The sequence below is a fragment of the Psittacula echo genome, assembly GCF_963264785.1.
Source record: "Psittacula echo genome assembly, chromosome: 1".
NCBI lineage: Eukaryota > Metazoa > Chordata > Aves > Psittaciformes > Psittacidae > Psittacula > Psittacula echo.
In genome coordinates, this window is record NC_137735.1 from 157966556 (window position 1) to 157988236 (window position 21681).

Consider the following 21681-nt stretch of genomic DNA (forward strand, 5'->3'; position numbering starts at 1 on the left):
TGGTGGTACCTGCATGGCTGAACGCTGCTGCTGGTGTCAAGCCCCTCTGCGGGTGCGAGCAGAGACAGAAGCGGGCTGTGCGAGGGCAGGGCTGAACTTCAGCATCTAAGCACAACCCAAACACACCAGCTGCTGGCAAAACAGTGGATCTTCTCTCCAAACGTAGAAACCTTGGTAGCAAAACAGTCCCAGGTACACAGGAGCACTTCTCCTATGAGGAAAGGCTGAGAGTTTTGAGGGTGTTCAGCCTGGAGAAAAGAAGATTCCGGGGAGACCTTATTGCAGCTTTTCAGTTCTTAGAAGGGCCCTATGAGAAAGACAGGGAAAGCTTTTTCAGCAGGGCCTGTTGTGATAGGACGAGGGGTGATGGTTTTAAAATAAAAGAGGGGAGATTCAGGCTGAACATGAGTTAAAAATCTTTACAATGAGGGTGGTAAAATACTGGTACATGTTGCCCAGAGAGGTGGTAGATGAGCCATCCCTGGAGACATGCAAGGCCAGGCTGGATGTGGTTCTGGGCAAGCTGATCTAGTTAAAGATGTCCCTGCCCGTTGCCCTTGTTTGGACAAGATGACCTTTGAAGGTCCCTTCCAACCCAAACTATTCTGTGGTTCTGTAATTCTACCTATGGCTCCTTGTGCATCACATCTGCCTAGCAAGAAAATAGTTTAGCTTTCAGAGTTTGGAAGATGAATAAAAAAAAATACTTGCTGGGAATTAGATAACACACAGGCTCACTAGGCTGTTTGCTCTCATTGTCAAGGGAAACTGAAATACCTTCAGATTGAAAACTAAAAAATCTGGCCATGCTGAGCAAGTTATAGTGTGGCAATAAACACAGAGCAGTACCTTGGTTTGCAGGACAGGTTTTCTTTGCTTTTCTGTCGGCCCGAGCCATTTCACAGTAGGCAAAGACCCTTCTCCATAGCACCCTGCAATGCAAGTAACAAACATGGGCTTGCAGCTCCTCTCATTTTCAGGCAGCTGTATTAGCCGAGCTGGAAGATTAAAATGGCAAGCCATGAAGGAAATTAGTGTACTGGTTTAGAGCAAAAGCATTCAGGCTGTCTGCAAATGCCGTGCATAAGTAAGACACCATTCTACCTCTCCTGCTTAGCAATTCTTTTTCCTTATATTCCATTTATGCTATATTAACTATTTATAAGAGATCATTTTAAATCCCCTTTGCAGTCAGCATGTGTACATCTCATCTGAAGACTCCTGGCTATTTGTTGAGGCTCCATAGCCATGAAAACACGCTGTGGGTAATTGCCACTGTGAGGGTTTTGATGAACAGGGAAAAAGTGTTTTAAGTGGCTTTACAAAACCAGCCATTTTCTCATCTGCTCTCTCTTTATTCATGCACAAACCAAATTATTTTAGGTATGAATGCTAACATGTGATTGAGGAATAGATGTTAAGCTGTGGAGAACCAACTGAATTTCATCTTTTAGAACTGGAAAATTACTTTTTGCCTGTATAAAGAGACAATGTGTGCGCTGTGCCGTGAGGAGCAGCGTGCAGTGTGGTACTGCACCCTGTTGGTCTGCAGCGTTATCGAACCCCAAGTGCACTCTCAGCACAATGCAAGGCAATTGCTTTTATATTAAACCTTTGTTTCAGCCAAGCTGTCTCCAAATGCAACATGGAGGTAGGAAAGAAAGAGAAATTCACGTCCTGGAAGAGAGAGTGTGACTTACAAAGATAAGAAGAAAAAGTTGGATTAGAAAAGCAGATGAGACTGAAGTGTTCTTTCTCACTAGTTAGTAGGTAGAAGCAACAGAAAAAATAACACGCAAGCAAGGAAAAGGGAAGAAGGTTTTCGTGCCACTTGTATGGAAGTAAGAGGAGTGCTTTAATTCATTAGGAAAGAGTGACATAAAAGTGTGACTCACACAGACTGGATGTCTGTAAAAGATCGAGTTCAGGAGAAGCTGGACAACATTTTGGGAACTTGGTGCCAAAACTCAGATTCTAGAAAAGATAATGGAGAAGGGGCCTGAGTACATGGCCACTGATTTTACCTCAGAAAGACAACATCAGAGCGGTCTCCCAGGAAAGGGAGAAGAACAGGCTTCCCAGAAGGGAGTCAAGGCAAAAGATAGAAGTGCTGAGGGGCTGGCAGGCTGTAGAAGAAGGCATGGATACAGGGTCAGAGTGCTATTGTGAAGTGGACAGCAAGATCAGAGAGATCTCACATCTCACACAACAAGTCAGTCAGGGAGGTTCAGACGCAGATCCTCAGTTAGGGCACTTCTCTGGAGAGGAGCCTTGCCAGTGCACCCCATTGGTTATTTGGTCATATGCTCCTATACCATTGACACAACACAGTGCATACTCATAAGGTAGTCTTTGCACAAGCAGCCTATAAAAATAAACTCATCCTGTTGAGCTGCTCATTCACTGATCACACAAGACTGTAACTTCATGTACATCATTAGTCTTAATAGCTCTTTCCCAATTCAGTCCGACTGGCTATCATCTGTGTTGTGCCACCGCCTGCTTGGCGGGGATTCCACAGGCATTGCAGAGATCACCCCATGGTTGTTACATCCTTGCTTGCTCCCACGCTGCTGCCCACCATCCCCACCTACAGAGAACTATCAGAGCTCCTTGTCCTGCCTGGCCTCTGCTTGAATCAGTTTTGGCCTGAATAACTTACACACCCCGAGGCTAAATAGGCTAGAAATAAATGCCAGGGACAAGCAGCTGGCTACAGTCACTTCTGGACTAGTACCTTAAGAGAATGGCTTTTAGGATGTTTGTGTGGTGAAACCACAGTTGTGGACAGTTGTATTTTAAATCTGCTGGATTGTAACAATATCAGAAATGGCCTGGACATAGGATTGTTGGGTTTTCCCTCCTGAAGACACAGGCTTCAGTGACTCTTTGTGTCATTACTTACTTTTAACTTAAACTAGGATTTAAACAAGCTGTACGTGCCTGAGCATCCAAGTGCCCACTTCTCACATAAGTGCATGATTTGTGATGATCTGCTGTGCCTTAGCTCATGCATGAGACTAAATCAAAGATGAAGAGCTATAAGTAAAAAGGAGGGACGGGGTGGAATGGGATAGGGGAATATCCACCACTTAAAAGGCACTGCCATTGATGTATAAGCAGGGATTTCAGGTGTCACACGGCAGCTTTTCCCACAGCTAACTTTTTAAACAACTTTGGTTACATATTTGGGGGTCACAGAGGTTGTTAACTGATGGAATCAGGAGCCCCTTTTAGTTTCAGTATTAGTAGCACAGTTCTTTTCCTGAGATTTGCTTTGCTTACAGCTCTAAGCCCCTTTATAACTCACATACACAACAACAGCTTCCCCGGCTTTCTCTCACCATCACCCTGTTCCTCTAGCTGTGGTTTCCCCTTCCTTCCCCCACCACTGCACGCTGGACCTACATCTGTCATTGGTGCCTAGGGACACACTGCGGGGCTCAGGTTCTCCTTGGGTGTTGTGTTTCAGGTAGGGCTCCTACTGGTACAACTCTTCTGTAACGCACCCATCTGCTTCTCTCTGCACATTTGAATGCACAGCACCCCTCAGACTGAGCGCTTTCAGAGTTTCAACCAGCCAGGAAGGGTGTTTTGTGTCAGTGGCCGCGATGTGCTGCTCTCAGAACGCTGACGCAGCTCAGCACATGCATACAGACAGAAGCCATACCCCAAACACTGCATGTTTAATTCCTAATTTCTATGAGAAACCTCAGCATTTTCTTGCTCTCATTTTCTCTGGTGCTTGTGTGTAGCCCCCGGCAGGAGACAGCTTCATCCCAGCAGCCATTTGTCACTGAGAGAGCTGCTGCTGGCACAGACAAGAGGCGAGGTGAGAGCCAAACACCCACCGCAGCCCTGGCTCCAGTGACAGCTTCTCACTTGGGAGCATTGCAAGCAATACACAAAGAAAGCCAGCATAACAATAAGGCCACAGATGTCACTGCAGCCTTCAATATCAACCCATCTATATTGGGGGGGGGGGGGAACAAAATCAGTGCGAGGTAGAGCAACCCACCGCAAGGTTAGCTTGTGCTACCAGCCAGGAGGGCACCGCAGCCACGCAGGGAAGCAGGAAGGCACAGGTCAAGCTGAAGCCCCAGATATAAAGCACCTCATCAGCCTACCTGCCAAAACAGCGCTGGCTGCAACCTGCTGGATACCACAAGGCAGGCTGTGTGCTGTGAAGAGCCTAGGGCAGACAGGCATGTGAGAAGAGCACCACCACACCGGTGCCTCTGGGCAGCCCTATGGGCTGCTGAGCTCTTACACCAGCCTGCTACAGACCTATTCCTCTTCCCAAAGGCATGCTCCATTGGATCACCAGACGTGCAGGGTGACAGAAACACGGAGTCTTCCTCCCAAGGAAGCCACGCCAGGAGCCTCCTCCTCCTGCCTGCACCCTGCAGGCACCAGCTGGCCTCACAGTTGGGTGCAGAAAGCAAAAGGCACCATCGCTTCCAGAGCAACCAGCGCCATTTTCAAGTGTGCTTCCCCTCACCTTTGCACCTCTCTGCTGCGTGTGAGCCTGCCCGCTGCGGCCAGCAGCCTGCCTGTGTGCAGCCTGTGCCGGGAAAGGTAAGTGCACCCGGAAAGTGTTTGAGAAGCCCCTCTTGTCCACAGTCAGCAAAGAGCAAGGCAGCTCTCCCCAGCCTCTGTAGTTAAGAGCCAGGTCCATCTTCCAGCACTACAAGCTAGCTTAAGGCAGAGCACTGCCACCCTGCTGGGGTCACAGGTAGGAGGCAGGACTTCCCTCTGGGGTTCCAGCTAACCCTGGGATAGCTGTCCCTCTGTTTTGAGGGATAACTTTACAAGGGCCCATGTTGATTAAGGCCATACAGTTAAAACAACTGAGCCCTTGGCCCCTTTCTTTTGTGTTATCTATTTCTGTTGTTGCTAAACATTGCATTTATTGGGTTCAAACTAAGGGTAACAGCAGGTATCCAAAGCGAGTAAAAACAGAAACAGAGCGCTGGAAAACTCCCCAGCTCCAGTTTGCTGCTGCTTTGGCAGGTGCTAAACCTCAGCAATATTCTCTGTTGCCTGGGGGACAGATTACTGTCAGAGCCAAACAACAGTTGTGTGGATCTGAGTACCGGTTTAACGTGCAAAGAGCAGGCATGACCTTTAACACAGGAACACAATAGTGGAAATGGTGATCCAGCATCATAGCTCTTGCCTGCTCCTTTTGAAAAAGAGGAAATCTAATATTCATTTGACTAGCCACCTGAGACAGGCCAATGGGGTGTGTATCTTACAGGACAGGGGTCACAAATATTGCCACTTTTCAGACCTCTAAGAACAGGCTTACTTGTGCCTGTTTTCAGTGTTTTTCATTTATTCATCCTGGTTAGATATTTAATACTGCCTTTTCTTCCTGTGCGAGCTAACCTCTGTCTTTCTGGCCCCCTTGTGACATGCGTGAATATCAAATCACTTACCCTACTGTTCAAACTAACAGGGGAACAGATTTAACTCTATTAAGCTGATTCATTATTTTGTGATGCCCCTCACCCCCAGCCGTCAGCGCTGAATATCAAGGCAAAGTTTCGATCACTCCATCTTGCTTCAGACCACCCTGGAGGTGTTATTAGCTCATTATGAACACAACCTCTCTTGCTTTATTGTTTCATTACAGTTCTTAATGCCGTGGCAGTGCCATCAGCCAGCGGGTGACCTCCTGTGACGAGGCTGCACATTTGCAGGGAACGCTGGACAAACCCAGGTGTTTTTAAGAATTCAGAGCATGTTTCCATGCATTACGTTCCCCTCGCGATGCCCCTGACGAGCTGTGTGACAGGCAGACCTTGCTGGGGACAGCGCTCCTTGGGGTGCAGCTCTGCTCAGGACCTGTCACTCAGATGGCTGAGGGAGGCATGCTCTCCCCCTCCATGACAACAGATCTGCGATGGAGACCTGGCATATCGAGTGTCAGAAGGGTTATAAGCAGCAAAAACAATACTGGGGGGGTAAGAGCATCTGGGGAAGAGGTCATGGGGCAGCTTGCAGCACCTTCAGTCATACTGAAATTGGAGTTCACCGGCTCCATGTGAACTGGGGCTTTTAAAACAATTTTGTAAGAAGTGATTGCCGTAGAGAATAAATTTAGTCAAATCTTGTGTACTTCTATCTGTTATTACTTTCTTATTACTGTAATGGAGAATACAGAGAGCAAAGATACATTTCTTGTTCCATAGACCTTGTGATCTGAATTCATGTTGAAAGATGAGAGGAAGCCTGGTAGACAGATAAAAGAGGACAGTACTGAGTCCAGCTTCTTAGGATCCATTTTCCAATGTAATTCATTTTTAGCTTGGTTCACTAAGGAACTGGAGCTGTGCAATTGCAGCGGCTGCCCGTCCTCCTGTCTGCCTCCCCTCCCCACAGGCTCCTGAAGCTGTCAGCCTATTTTTACTAAATCTGCCAAAGAAGTACAAGTCTCAAAGACATTTAACTCCTACAGGGATTGCTGGTGTCTGGGTAGATCTAGTAGAGAGTACTGAAGGAGTGTCCCAAAGGAGAAGAGGAAAGGATAACTCAGCCCTTCTCCGTTGCAAAAGGCATCGCTCCACGGTGTGAACAGCATGTGCACACTGGTGAGCTGGGCAGCATACATGTAGCTCTGAACTCACTGGAGCATATGTTGCCTCTTGAGCTGCCAAAAATATGGAGGCCTGAGAGGAAGATGGAGCACTGCAGTGAGGAGTAGTGAAAACATGATGCACAGCTGAAGGAAAAGAGGGAAAGTCTACAGGAGACAGAGGAGATCTGACCAGTCTTACATGAGAGTGGGTGCCGAGGTGACAGGGAGGCGACTGGGATCATCACGTGTAGGAGGATGTGGGAAGACACATGAAACGATCTGTGAGGAAGCAGATTTTGTCTATAGGACAACTACTGCAACTCTTGTGTGTGTAGCATAACTGCACGCCTGGGAAAGCTGCCAGGCTGCAAAACATGGCAACCCTGGTCCCTGATTTAGGCGCAGGAGAGGTACAATGGAGTCAACAGCAAATCAACATCTGACCCACCAGTAAGAAACACTTTCAAGACAAGGTGAGCCTGTCATTCACTGAGCCGCTCAATCTCCTGTTTCCCTCCTGGGGTCAGTGATAAAACTGAGCAGCTAAGTGCAGTTGGAAGCATTTTGGAAAGTGCTCCAAGCCCCAGCTGCAGAGCCGCTGCACCTGAATATGTGTTCTTCCAGCTTTCCTCCTGCTCACGTGCACACACGCTGCTCACTGAAGTGCTTCTCTCAGGCTGCTGTCTGCCTGCAAATGCTCCTAGGCATCTGCTTCTGCCAGATAAGGGGACTTTTCCCACAGGTACATGAAGCAGTTATGAAAACACAAATAAATCATAAATATTTTATACTGTCTTCTGTGCTCCTTTGTTCTCATCCATTGTATGAGAAAGCACTAAGTCTGATATTCATTGCTGTAAGCAGCCTCAAAACATACCAGAACCCTGCCCACTACCGTGGCTGTCACCATGCAGTCCCTGCTCATCCTGCCATTCCTCATTCCTCATCCCTCATCCTGTGAATTCCTCATTAGGCCACACTTGTCTCTAATGGGTCTAATTGTGCTTTTACACACATTGTTAATGTGTGAACTAGGAGAGCCCTAAGAGCAGCAAAAAGAAGAGGATACTTGGTTATCTTACTCTGAACAGCATTGATACAATATACAAAATAAGTCCAAATACTTAGCACAGTTCTTCCTGAGCAATTTCATGAGAGCCACTTGTATTTCACATGAGTAATTGCCAGTGGGATTAAAAAATAAAGAATGACAGGTAAAAATTACTTAGTTCATTGCATGGGGTAGAGGTTCATACTGAAAATTTTCTTCAAGCCTATTACTTTACTTCACCATGCAAGAAAAATAGCTGTGCCTAAGGTTGGGATTTACATTTCTGGGGGTTGCATTCATTTTTGTATGCAAAATATTTGTGGAGAGTAAATGACTATGCTCCAGAGAGTGCTGTGCGCTGACAAATCATTTATTATCCCAAAAAAATTCAATCTGATCATATGGAAACCATGCAGAACTCCAGAAACCTGGATGCCATATGGGCAGGCTGCCAGCCAGGGTAAACCAAAGACATTTTGTCCTTGGGGTGGGAAAGGTACACAGTTGGCATGAGCACTTAGAAAGAAAATCAGCATCAGGAAGTATCTTGGCCAAGAGGAACTTGGCAGAGCAGTATTTTAGCTCTGCTGAGGGACTGTGTATGCCCATTGAAACGGTAACATCTGTGGAGGAAGGGCAGAGCGCGTGGGTACAATGCAGTTTTATGGCAGCACTGCTTAGTCAGGGAAAGGGACTCCAAAGGGAGCCAATGCGGCCAGCTGGAGGGATGATGAATGGAGTAACGATTGTGGAAGAGATCAGAAAGCGCAGGAGTGCTCCATCACCCCCCATAACGGCGGCAGTATGAATTTCTGAGGGTTAGTGAAGCTTGCAGTTGAAGTGCATCAGTGTGATTTTGGGAATATATCGAGCGCTTTTTGGATTCTTAGATCATTAAAAATTAATTTGAGCGCACGAGCAAGCCAGCGCAGTAACAAAACTCCAAAGAATCTGAAACTCAGCACGAATGAATGGAATACAGACAGAATACTGCGCTTCTGTTCACAAAACGAGGGCAGAAATTCAGCGTATTTTGTATTGGTTTGATGGATTCCCACTGGATTCAGCTGTGCACCTCACGGAGTTGCTCTCCGTGCAGAGCACAACAAAGTCCATTTTTGCTCTGAAATGTGTTGTGGTGGTGGGCAGCAAAAATAGCTCCTAAATATACTTATTTATGTTTGCTCAGGTTACTGCAGTTTTTTATTTTGCCTTTACTGAACTCTAGGAAATTTATTCATTTTTCTTTCCTTTACCACCATTACCAAATCACAGTAACTATAGGGACATTGTCAGCTCATCAGTCCCAAAAAGTAAATTAGTCATTTCTAACCCTGCACCTCTCCTTGAACTTTCCTGGGGAATTTCCATTATTTCACGTTTACCTGTTTCACATAAACCCCTAAATGTTCTCGTTCTCTTTTTCCCCACTCTGAAAGAGCCATGCCAACAGAGAGGAAATGTCTTCAGCAAAGCCATAAAATTGACTGCAGAGCTGCAATATCAAACGCCTTCCAAAACACCACGAAATACAATTTTTTTCTTATGTTTTCTAATATCATCATGGGTGTTACCATCGATACTACAACAGGCAAGGCAGTTCCAGGGAGCATTGCAATTTTCAGCTGGCAATGGTCCTTCTGGTGTGCATTACCCTTTAAGATGCTTTTCTGGCATCTAACAGCTGCCTTCAGGAAGATTTATATGCTATTTGGGTTTGTTTAATTTCTCTTCACTGTTAATGTGCCTTTGTTATTGCGGTGTGGAGTTCATTAACTGCACCAGAAGATGGCAGCAATGGAAACCACTTTCGTGCCTCCCATTCCTAAGTGCTGTTTCACGCTGAGCAGCAATCAGCGATAATATCAATCAGAGTTTAAAAATTGTTTAAAAAACCCAAGAAAATCAGTTTCCACACTGAAAGATATTAAAAAAGTTGTGAAATGTGGAAGGAACTACGTGCTCCCTTCCTAGCATTCATAGGTCATTTTTTCAACACCTAAGTTGCAAAGACCAGGGATAGAGATGTCTATAACTGAAACTGATGGAAGGCATGCCTTTCCCAGACTACCATGTCCCAAAAAGTCTGAAGTAGCCTTAATCCATTTGATCTTCATGGCACGCACCAAAAAGCATGTGAATCTGGAGTGGAGGACTGAGGAGAGTCTGCAGAGAAATCATAAAGGTCAGATACGGTTTTGGGATGCTGGAGTTCGACTTGTGTCACTGAATCAGTAAGAAGAGGCACTGGGAGTAAGATGTTTATTTAGCTGATTTTATAAAACATGTGCAGGAACACGTAGAGCCAGACAGAGCATTTCCTTAGGAGGAATGAGTGTTTACACTGGTGAATTAACATACATATTTCCCACAGGACACAAGCATTATTAGACCTGTTATAAGCTTTGTCAGCAACCGCTGAGGAAAGAAGCAATCTTATTTACCCTTCTAAATATGGACCAGTCTTCAGGGCAATATAGCTGCTAACCTTACCGACACGGGTGCTTGTGTTACAGCCAGGATTTATCATGCATGTCAAATGCAAAACTCTCTCAGCTTCAGTGACGAGCTTTTGCTACTAGAATATATTCATATTCTATATATATGGTACATATTCTACATTTATTTATTGCCCAAAATAAAGAGCACATGGAGGAAATGAGCTACCCTGCTGGGGGTAGTGTTTGTGTGCTGCTGAGCAGCAGGAGCGTTGAAGCTGAAGGCTACAGTGAAGCAGGGCAGCACTGGCAGTGCCAGCACTGGGCACTGCGGCTGGCACAGATGCTCTGATTCATCCATGGCTTTCAGCACAGCTGGGGCAATCCTGAGCAGGTGGAAGGTTAGGAGGCAAAGGTTGCTGGCTACATGCTCTCCTGAAAGGGAATTTGAGCAGTGAGAAAAGACATAGTCCCTGATCATGTTTCTTGTTGAATTTGGGGATGTAAGTTTTCTTGCTGCTTTTGTAAATGAACAGGAACTCCCACCCCAGAGAAATATCTGCTTTCATCATCAATGTATCCGTACAGAAAACTGTAACACTGAAAGCTTTGGCTAATTGCTTGTTATAATGAGATAGATAACAAAGTAAATCATGTTTATGGACATAAATCTTTCCTGCCCCACACTCTTTTCATGAGTGAGAAATTAGTAGCAACTACTGAAAACAAATGATGTTATGAGGTTTTATGAGGTTTGCTTGAGTTAGAAAGGCTAATACTGCCAGAAGGAATACGTGGGGTTTGTAGCTAAGAGCCATTTCAATCAAGGTAGAGACTTTTGAGCAATTTTGTTTCCGAAAATTAAAGATCCACAAGCCTTAAGGCGTAACGACCTCTGTCACAGGAAAATCTCACTAATACTGCTCGGAGAGTGCCCTGTGCAAACCAGGTCAGTGATTATTTTGATGTAAAGCACCATGATCTAAACAAAGTGCAGATCAAAGAAACCTCTTTTTAGTTATACAAAAACATGTAATTGCGAGGTTAGTTAATTTGCAGAACAAAAGCTCTCAACCTCTGGGTTTGTTCATAGTTTAATATACTCTGTGTCTGAGAGCACATGAGGAAAATGGACTTTTGAACCTCTAATTGTTCCTATGGTTAATGTGTATGAGGAGCCTTCTCTTAAAAACCTCAAATGTAATTATGTCCTATTACTACCTGTGTCAAAAATTTTATTACAAGCTACATGGAGTGTTCATCTGACTTGTGTCTATAATACTCCAGTACGTAAATCTGTCTCTCTTCCTTATTTCTAGCTACTCAACTGCATCAAAAGGCAGCCAGAGTTACATTTTCAGTATGTTATTCTACTGCTCCTGAGATATTTTCAAACAAAAAATGGAAGGAATGGTACCTGCAGGACTACTGGTATGTTGTTAATCTATAGAGTATGCCTCATTCCTCCATCCCTTTTTATATAACATATAAATAGACTGGAGAGATTTAAAGATATTTTAATAATCCTAAGTGCAATTATGAACAGACAAATTCTGTGATGCAAGAAGGGGAAAACAGTGTCTAACTGTCCCCTGAGCAGATTTTCTTAATGCTGGCAAAAAGGCCTGGCAGCGATGTGGCATCACACCCAAGTGTGGAGGTCCTGGGCAGCAGCATCCCGGAGGGGCCTGCTCTGATTTCTTTTCTCCATAGGCTTTGCCCTGCAGGAGGAGTAAAGGACATTTGAAGGCTTGTGAGCTCCATCCCTCTCCCTGCTGCAGGCTGGGTGCTGGCTGCCCTTTCAAGTTGCAGCACAGAGCTTTACTGTGGTCCTGCTTAAAAAATGAGATGCCCTCTGAAATGCCTGAATTTAGATGCAGATGTATCATGAAGGCTGGAATAGCAATGTCACCAGACAGAAGGGAGCTTTCTCTAGATTTAGTAGAGGAATCTCAAAAAAAACCCAACCCACCAAACACCACCAAAACCCACACAAATTGAAAACAACTCAGAAGAATCACCTTGCTCTTCCTTGTTGCTTGTTCCACCTAGAGCTCTCATAACCACAGCAGTAAAATCTTATGCAACACAATACTGCATTGTATTGCACTATATCTAGTGATATCTTTTCCATTATAGCCTTGCTGATACTGTTTTCTGTCTGGAGTCCACTGACTCTGTTCTAAAAATAGCAGGGTGACAGTGAAGTGGAGCTGCCACATGTCAGGAGACCCCTCACCATGCCTGATCCTGACCCCTACCCACATGCAGAAGTCCACATGCTGGCATCCCAACCTGGCCTTAGCCTGTCCCCCTTCCCATGGATATGCCTGATGGCTGGGCCTGCCAAAAAGGCAGTAAAGGACTAGGCTTTGGTGCTGACTTCTTGGAGATGAGGCTTTTAATGACATTACTGGCAGGTGTGGCAAAGTGCTGGCATCATTCTGACTGGTTTGGGATGCTGACATCAAGGCAGAGGAATGCTGCCTGCACTACACATTGTGATTATCGCCTCCAACGAGCCAGCTCATGAGGCACCACGTCCATGGGTATTTCCACTGCGTCTCTGCTACAGTATTAATGACAGGTCCCATTATGGGGCATTTTGAACCCCCTCAGGGATGGTGGGGGCAATCCCTCTGTGCTGCTGCCTGCAGACACAAACATGAGAGGTGATGGTGAGGAGGCTGCAGGGGAATCCCAGAATCACTATCTGAGAGATACCATGTCCATGGCAGGGGGCTGGAACTAGATGATCTAAATGTCCTTTCCAACCCTTACTATTCTATGATTCTATGTTCCTCAGTGCATAGCAAGGGTCTGGCAAGCACTATTTTCAGTACTTTTCTCTCTTAGATGAGAAAGTAAGCTCTGGTGACAGATGTGTGGAGCCTTCTGCATCTGAGCACTCAATGTGAAACTTGATGCAGGGTCACGTATTTTCCTCTCTTCTTTTTTTTTTTTATTCAAAGTTTCTTCTTCCTCTTTCTTCTTAAGGTCCTTTTGCCAGGAATACTCAAAGATCAGGAAGACAGCACGTCTTCACCCACAGACCTCACCCCAAATGAGATTTTGTATTTCCAATGGCACATATACGTGTATTTTCCAAAAGCTTCTCTTGGGCGTGGGTGCTTACACAACACTTCTCACGATCAAATTCTGCTTTGCTTTAACCACCTGCAAAAATTGCTTGCATGCCATAGGAAAACCTTGAAAGGATGGGGAGAGCAGGTGCCCTGAAAGACGAAGAGTTTGTGCTGCTGTGTCCCTGAGGTCGAAGCACGCTTGAGAGCAGATGAGAGCTGTGTGGCAGCGGGGCAGGTCAGTGAGATGGGGGTGCTGAGCATAGAACCAGGCAAAGGTGACAGAGCTGGGACAGGCAGTGCAGGCTACTGACGTGGCAAAGGTGCTGTGGCTTGTCACATGTCACTGTGGCTTGTCACGTGCCACTGAGTAGCTGGTTGTGAAAGACACTGTTTAAACAAACTGCTGTGTACATTTCCATGCCAGTACCTGTCTGCCTGGATTCTTATTTTCAAAGTGAAGCTCTGAAGCATATTTGAATGAGTCATTACTTTTGGTCAGCATTGACAGCAACTGGAAAATCTAAACATTATTGCCTTGTACGTACCCTGCACTCCAGAGGTCACACAGGAGTTTCCTGTATGGGTTGCATCCTATTTCTGCTCCATTCACACTTTTTTTCTGTTTTCATCTGAGAGCTTTCTTATTGTGCCAGGAAGGACTCTCCGATGCCTGCCAGACCTGTACATTTCTCTCTCTGTTGCAAAAGCACTTCTGCATAGTCGCTTATTGAGCAAATAGTGACTACGTAGCACTAGCAATTTGATTGTGTTAATTTTATACATCATGAGCAGTAGCTTGAAATGGTAATGCAGCTTTTGCAACCAGGAGTGAGTCCTCACCTCTGGGTGAGGAACCCAGAATTGAAACCAGGGCCCACCAAAACCTTCATATCCATCTCTCCTTATTTATGTTTTCCTGTTATAGGGTAACCGTACAGCATTGCATTCAATCATTTCCCAAACATTGGAGGAACCTTACAGATATTCTTGGGCAGAAACTGCCTGACTTTGAAGCGAGTCAACCTGAGAGTAGTGGTTAGAGCTTCTAGTTAGCACATCCAGCACTTCTAAGAACAGCTGGAAGTGCCCACCTCTCAGAAAATAAGTTGAAATCTTCCAGCATTGCAAAGATCCCAGTGCTTCTCAGAGTAAGTCCAAAGGGTCCGAGTAAGTCTGTGAAAGAGAAGCAGAGCAGGATGAGTGAGAGGGGAATCACAGTGGCCATGGTGAGAGAAAAGGAAACAAAGGACACTGAACTCCTTGAGGGCAGAACAGTGTACCCAGTGACACAGAAGACCTGGAGTGAGGGAGGACTTGGAGATGGTGAATAGAGAGGGACAGGAAGGGAGCACACAGTCATCCTGTGGAGAAGAGGAAGGCAGAAATGCATCTGGGATGTGCCAGGACTTTGACCTTGAGGTACCACAAGGTGTACAGCCTGGTATTTCTTTCCTTTGATTTAGGTAGAATAAAAACCATGTAGCTATTGGCTCTCTTTATACCACAGAGAAAGACAGAGCCTCCCTTCTTTGGAGATTACCTCTGCCACTCCTATCCATATCTTGCCCAACAAGCTCTCTAAGCCAGCAGCTGAAACAATCTTTTCCCTCCAACAATGAGCCACTCTTCATATTTCCAGTTTCTGATGTAAAAAGAAATATGAAGACTGTGGAGCACGGGCTTTGGCAGGTCCCAGCAGCTACATTGAGACTTGCAGAGAGAAATCACCTTCCAAATAAGCAGCAATCAAGCAGCAATCAAATAATCATCTTTCAAATAAGAAGCAGTTTCCACTGACAGAATGAAAATAGGGCTGCAATTACATGATAGCTGATAACAGCTTTATTGTTACATTTCCTTCCATTTCAAGAACAAATTTATAATTAAGAAATGACACTTTTTGATATTCACTATTTGGGCAGCCTGGCAAATGTATAAGCAACAAGTGAGTGACTATTCAACACAAAACGTTTTCAACACAAAAAACTATTCAACACTTCCAACAGGAATTTCTTGTTCCTGGGAGCAAGCAGCCCAATGCTGCCAAGTAATTACCAAGACATCAGAAGCAAGAGGGTGTTAATGAAATTTAAGATTGCCACGTAAAGTGGAAGGTGATATATTTATAAAGGAGGTTTAAAATATTGCCTAGGAAGAACTGACCATGCGGTCTAGTAAAATTAATAATAAAGTAAAATGTAATAACCCAGGGTGAAAGATCGTGGACTTCAGGGCTAACATGAATTTCAGGTCTCAACTAGGGAGTTAATGAAATGTAAATCACAGGGAGGAAGGAAATATAATACAGAATACAGGCCTGTTTAAAGTAAACATGATGGCAAACTATTTCAGACAGGGTATTGCCAAGTGACAGAGAAGCAGGAAAGCTATTGATGGCAGTGATGAGGTGTCATCTATGTCAAAGAAAGATAAATTCCCATAGGAACCACTGCAGAGAAGGACTTCAAGACAGGACACAAAACCCCACAGCATTTAAAGCCCACATTCCTGCTGCCCAACTTCAGGTACTTCACAAAGACACACAGATTAGGAGTATAGTCACTAGGGACTTCTGTAGTCAATGGAAAGAGATGGGCATCTCCAGTCATTCAGCCTACCTAAGTTCTGACTTGGCTTCTAAATTAGATGTTTTATTGAAACACTTTAAACTACACAGGAAGAATATTGCCCTAGGGAATTGGCATGGTGCTCTCGAAAACAAAGGCTTGAGAGAAAGGAACCAGCTGCTCCAAGAAGGGTAAACACCACAAAAGAGGTGAAGGTCAGGTTCATCGGCAGGACAAGCTGATAAATGCTGGGCACAAATAAACCGTTCTGAGAAACAGAAGGTTGATCTTTACAAACAGCCTTCCATGGGGAATAAGAAACTTGGCTAGAATTAAATTGCAGCTGAATAAGTTCATCTAAGAGGTTACGTGATGAACATACCTGGAAGAGCAAACATTTGGACTGGCAGATACAGAAAGATCTCTTCTGATCCTCTGTGCTACGCTGTTTCATTTGGATTTGTTGTTACTGAATACAGTCAGAACTAATCCTTTATATCTGCATCAAAAGGGATGTCGTGCAAAATGATGTGTGTTTTGGTAAAGAATTATTGGAAGTTACTGCTGCCTTGCTGCTCATCTGCATCAAAGGGAAGGATGGCAAAATCTATTTCATAGGACCAGAACTGCTCAAGAGGAAAAACGAGAAGAGCTACAGCACTGAGTGTCTGAGCTACCCTTGTGCTGCCTATCCCTGCAAACTGAGCAAAATGCTTGTGCTGCCCCAGGTGAGGGAGGCCCACTCTCCTAAGAGGTGGGCAAACACATGGCAAGGTGCTATTCAGAAGGAACAGAAACACTATGAACATGCTTGTAGTTGTCACTGGCAAATATGGCACGTGTGGCAGGGTGTGTAACTGTTGGCAAGTTAGGCCAAGTAAGTGTCCTTCCACTGCTTCTGCTGTTGCAGTAATGGAAAATCATTGCCCATAGGCCAGCCCCACAGGTAAGGCTGAAGTGCTTGGGACACCTGTCTAAAAGTGCCCCAGCAATACAAACATGGACTATCAATTGCAGCTGTGTATTGCTAAATGAGGTGGCAGAGCACAGCCAAGTGCATGGCAAACAGCTAGAAAAGGACATGGGAGTGTGAGCCTGGAGGGGTTTTGGCTAAAGCATTGGCACAAGTAAGATTTGGAGTATTGTCTCCTGATATTTAATCCTTCCTAATTTTCAGTGAAATGAGCCTCTACACACATTGCCTGAAAATAATGGAGAAGAAACACAGAAATATCTGATTGCCCTACAAATGACACTGAATATTGGCTAACCAGTTTGGTCAACAACGTTTTAATGCAATAGAAACATGTTTGCTAAGGGGAACAAGATGTGTACTCCCCATTATTGTATCATATGCCAGGGTAAATGGCGCGTCACAGTCCGCTAATTCTATCTAACCCTGATACTTTGAAGTTAATTTGGAGGAATGGAAGTCATTAAAAATTTTAAGTTTAAACTTGAACCTGGATCTAAAAAAACCCCAAAACCTCATTTCAGAATAGCAGAAAACTGCTGACTTTCCTCAGTAATACTTAGGTCAACTTAGGGTTGATATTAGGAAACCCAAAATTTTGCAAAACAGGCAGGGAACCAAGTGAAGCAAGACACAAACTGACAACATACGAGGCTTTAACAGGCACCAAATACTTGCTTTTACAACGCAATTTTACAATAGCACTGACATTCATTACTCAAAGTTGTTTTTCACTAAAGCCACACAAGAAACAATAAACTACAGAGAAATCCAGCACCCCATACAATTTTTTGTTCACCTTTTTTCTAGCAAAATCTTATTAGCTATTGCAAAATGTTTGCAAGGGCTTTATGTTTGACAAAGAGACTTATCTTTCTTTTTCCATGGGGGCACAGTTGCTCTGTAATGCTGTTATTGGTAGGGATAATGTTTGTGGTCAGTTGCTATTGACAGTTACAGTCGAAGTTCGGGCAGCCAAATTTAGACATGAAATTAATAATGGCATATGTACCAGAGAGCTTACGTATGCATTGTTTCTTCATGACTTACCAGGAAAAATTCTCAGTGAGATCCAAGAAGTTTTGGCACGAATAAGTCATAAATATGGAACAAAGGATCTGCCTCAAGAAAAGGAGGTAAGTATCAGTAAAATATGGATAAAATCAACTGAAATATCTGGAGTATGAATGCAGCTGAACTCCTTTGCCGTAGAAAGGGTGGTCTGTGACTGAGGATGTGCTTAGCTGCATAAAATATACAGTGTTTGATAAAGTCCACATATGTTGTACTGCAGAAATTGGTCATTTAAAGAGGATTGTTAATACAAAAAAAGCACAAGCCATCATTCTTTTTATGTGCAGAGTGCAATATATTCTTCTAGCACTGTGTATATTATATAAACACCACTTCATGTAGGGCATTGAGAGGTTGGTATCTGTGACCATTAACCACATAGCTGATTTGCATGGTCATGCCTCTGTCTCAGCAGCCAGGCTTGCTAAATCCATCCGCTCACTCAAAAAACTTTCCGGATTGCTTTCTTTTCCCTTAAAAATGTCTTCTGCATGTCCATACACTGAGGGCTACTGAAATAAGGGAAAAGAGTATGGGCTGCTTTCACATCACCTTAAAGCTCTGAGCTTCAGCCAGCTGTAGGCATCAAGAGCTTTCCTCAGTGTCTGCAGTTACTCCTTCAGCTAAGACAAAACTTTCTCAAGCTCTAATAATAGTGACTCTAATAGTGAGCCTCCTATCACATTTATAAAATAAAAAAAGAAAATTAAAAAAAAAAAAACAAACGTTCTCACGTTTTTAAAATAAAATTATTTATTTTGAACTTGGGGTTCTTGGGTGTACTTGAACCACAACTGGTCAGGCTTCCAAAGTATAAGCAAGAAGAGAGGTAAATGATGTAAGAAAACCGAAAGGACCTCCAACCTGGATGCTGTACAACTCTTGTTGCAATGTAATATCCCTGACATATTATAGTGGGAACTCCTTAGCCCTCCAATATGAGTTCCAGCAGTCAAAGGCAAAAAGCTGCAGCTCTTGGCTTTCCTCTCTGTATGTTTATTTGAAGTTTGTATCTTACTGTTGTCCAATAAAAAAATCACATCCCTTGCAATTGCTATCTCAGAAATGTCATTAATCACTCTGTAAGAACTGATCGGATACACCTTCATGTATGCCTGGAAGTACATGCATCCATGTAAGCACCTTCCCAGTGAAGACTTGACATAAGCTTTCCCTTCCATCTTAGTCCTTCTCCCCAGATACAAGTCCAGGTGCAGAGGAAATGAATGATTGCTTTCACCTACAGGGCTAAGTAAATCCCCAACCAAGTATATACATCTGTAGCAACTACAGCCAGAATGGAAGAGGGCTGTGGCTGTTAATTTGTTACGGGCAGATTTATTTTGGGCAGTGCGGCTACACATTGATACTGACAGCATTTAGAGCATTAAGTGTTCCAGGGTGAGGACCATGGCACTGCTAACAGGTTCACACTCTGACGGCCTGTCAGTCCTGACAGGTCACTAGAAGCACAGGCGTTATGGAGTATTCGTGCAGGGATTGCTTTAGCATAGCCCATCTTCCAGCTTTGAACTCTTTCTCGGTGCTGAGATCTTTAACGATTGTGAGAAACTTGACCATGCAATACAAGGCAACCAGCATGAGCCTGGGATTCTCTTCTGTGCCTGAAGAGAGTTGTATCCTAAGGAGCAGCAGAAAGAAGAAAATCCAAAGGATTTTGTCTGCAAAGATAGCAGAAGTATCATGTCTAAAGGAGGAACTAAAAATACCCACATGAAACAAGGATCCATGTGATTCCCTCATTTCTGGCTTCTTTGCAGCATTTAATTGTGTAAACAGAGTATGTCTGGCCATGCCTCCAATTGTTCATAAATGATGCTGGTTTACATGTCTTTAAAATAAACTCTGACACACAAATACTTGCTAAGCCACATATACTGAGTCAGTCACATATGTATGCCCCTCTTTGCTGAAGTTCTTCATTAGACCTTTTCTTGGGGCCTCTGTTAGCAGGAAGCTGTCTGTGCTTGAAGGCAGCCCTGCCACAGTGCAGCCATGTGGCCTTGGATCAGCTGCATGAGAAAGCTCTAAAAAGCAAGAGCAGCTTAACTTTGTGAGAAGCTGCGCTTACACTGAAGCACTCTCCCCTGGTCCTTGCCTGAGTGATGTTACAGATATGCCTGTGCCAGCCCCTATATGTGCTGGTACAGATCCTGACCCATTTGGGCTGATCTTGGATCCTTCCCATCACTGTGATGATCAGACTGCTGGTTGGCTGGCGTCGGTATCGTAACTGAACCAGATTCTGACCCTAACTCACTGACTTGCCTTTCTGGCTTCACCCTAGACCTTCTTGTCACTATGGTCACTTGGATCACCGCTGGCTACCTGTACCCTTAGCTGAAACTAGTAACCATCACCAGACCTGCTTTTCTATTCTTGTTTGGTGCTTTGGGGCTTCTCCTGCTTAGTAGGGAAGCCACTGCCATGCCTGCCTTGCTGTGACACTCCGCTCCCAGCTTGACTTGCCACTTCTTGAAACTTGTTTCTCTGAAGGATGCCACTTCTCATCTGCAGCTGTTGTCATTGGTGCCAGTGGGACTGTGGCTCCCCTGACTAGCACAAGCCAGACAATAGGTACACAGATTGCCCGCACATTACTCTTCTTCTAACCAAAGATTTTTGTTAGAAAGCTGTCTTTAGCAAGCCTACTGGTGCCGTGCATTCCTGCCAGTAGCATAAATCATGATAGCGGGCAAGAAGTCAGCAAGTGAGACAAAGAGTCTGTTCTGTCACAGAGAGATAGCAAAACTAAGCAGTGATATGCAACTCTTCTTGTGCGATCTCACTGAACTCTTGGTCAGATATCCAGGGAATCTGAGCAACCTGGAGACTGTGTATTTCACAACCCAAAGGGTCGTGGTTTAAGACCAGCCGGCAACCCAGAACCACGCAGCTGCTCGCTCACTTCCCCCCTTCCTCCCCCTGTTCCCGGAGGGATGGAGAGGAGAATCGAAAGAATGTAACTCCCACAGGTTGAGATAAGAGCAGTCCAGTAACTAAGGTATAACACAAACCACTGCTGCTGCCACCAATAATAATAATGATAAGGGAAATAACAAGGGAAGAGAATACAACCACTCATCACTCGCCGACCGATACCCAGCCCGACCCGAGCAGTGATCTAGTCCTTCCAGGTAATTGCCCCTAGTTTACATACTGGGCATGACGTGCTGTGGTATGGAATATGTCTTTGGTTAGTTTGGGTCAGGTGTCCTGTCTCTGCTTCCTCCCGGCTTCCCCTCCTCCCTGGCAGAGCATGAGACTCAGAAAGTCCTTGGTCGGAGTAAACATGACTTAGCAACAACTAAAAACATCGGTGTTATCAGCGTTGTTCTCAGGCTGAGAGTCAAACGCACAGCACTGCACCAACTGCTAAGAAGGAGAAAAATGACTGCTACTGCTGAACCCAGGACATCAAGTGAAATTCAAAGTGGTCACATATCCAAAGTAGTCACGACTTCTCTGGTCACCTTTTATAATTTATTTTGGCTGTCCAAGTCTGGCAACACCTTTCTGTGCCTTGGCAGTTGCTTTCTCCACCTTACCTGCAACATTGGCTTTACCTCCACCTATCCTGGTGACACCTCTCCAAATCATGGTTTGGGTTGGAAGGGACCTTACAGCTTATCCAGTTCCAACACCCCTGCCAAGGGCAGGGACACCTTCCACTAGACCAGGGTGCTCCAAGCCCCACCCGACCTGGTCTTGAACACTGCCAGGAATGGGGCAGCCACAACTTCTGTGGGCAACCTGTTCCAGTGTCTCACCACTCTCACTGTAAAGAACTTCTTCCCCATATCTGATATAAATCTATGCTCTGTCAATTTAAAGCCATTCCTCCTTGTGCTATCACTAAATGCCCTTATGAAAAGTCCTTCTCCAGGT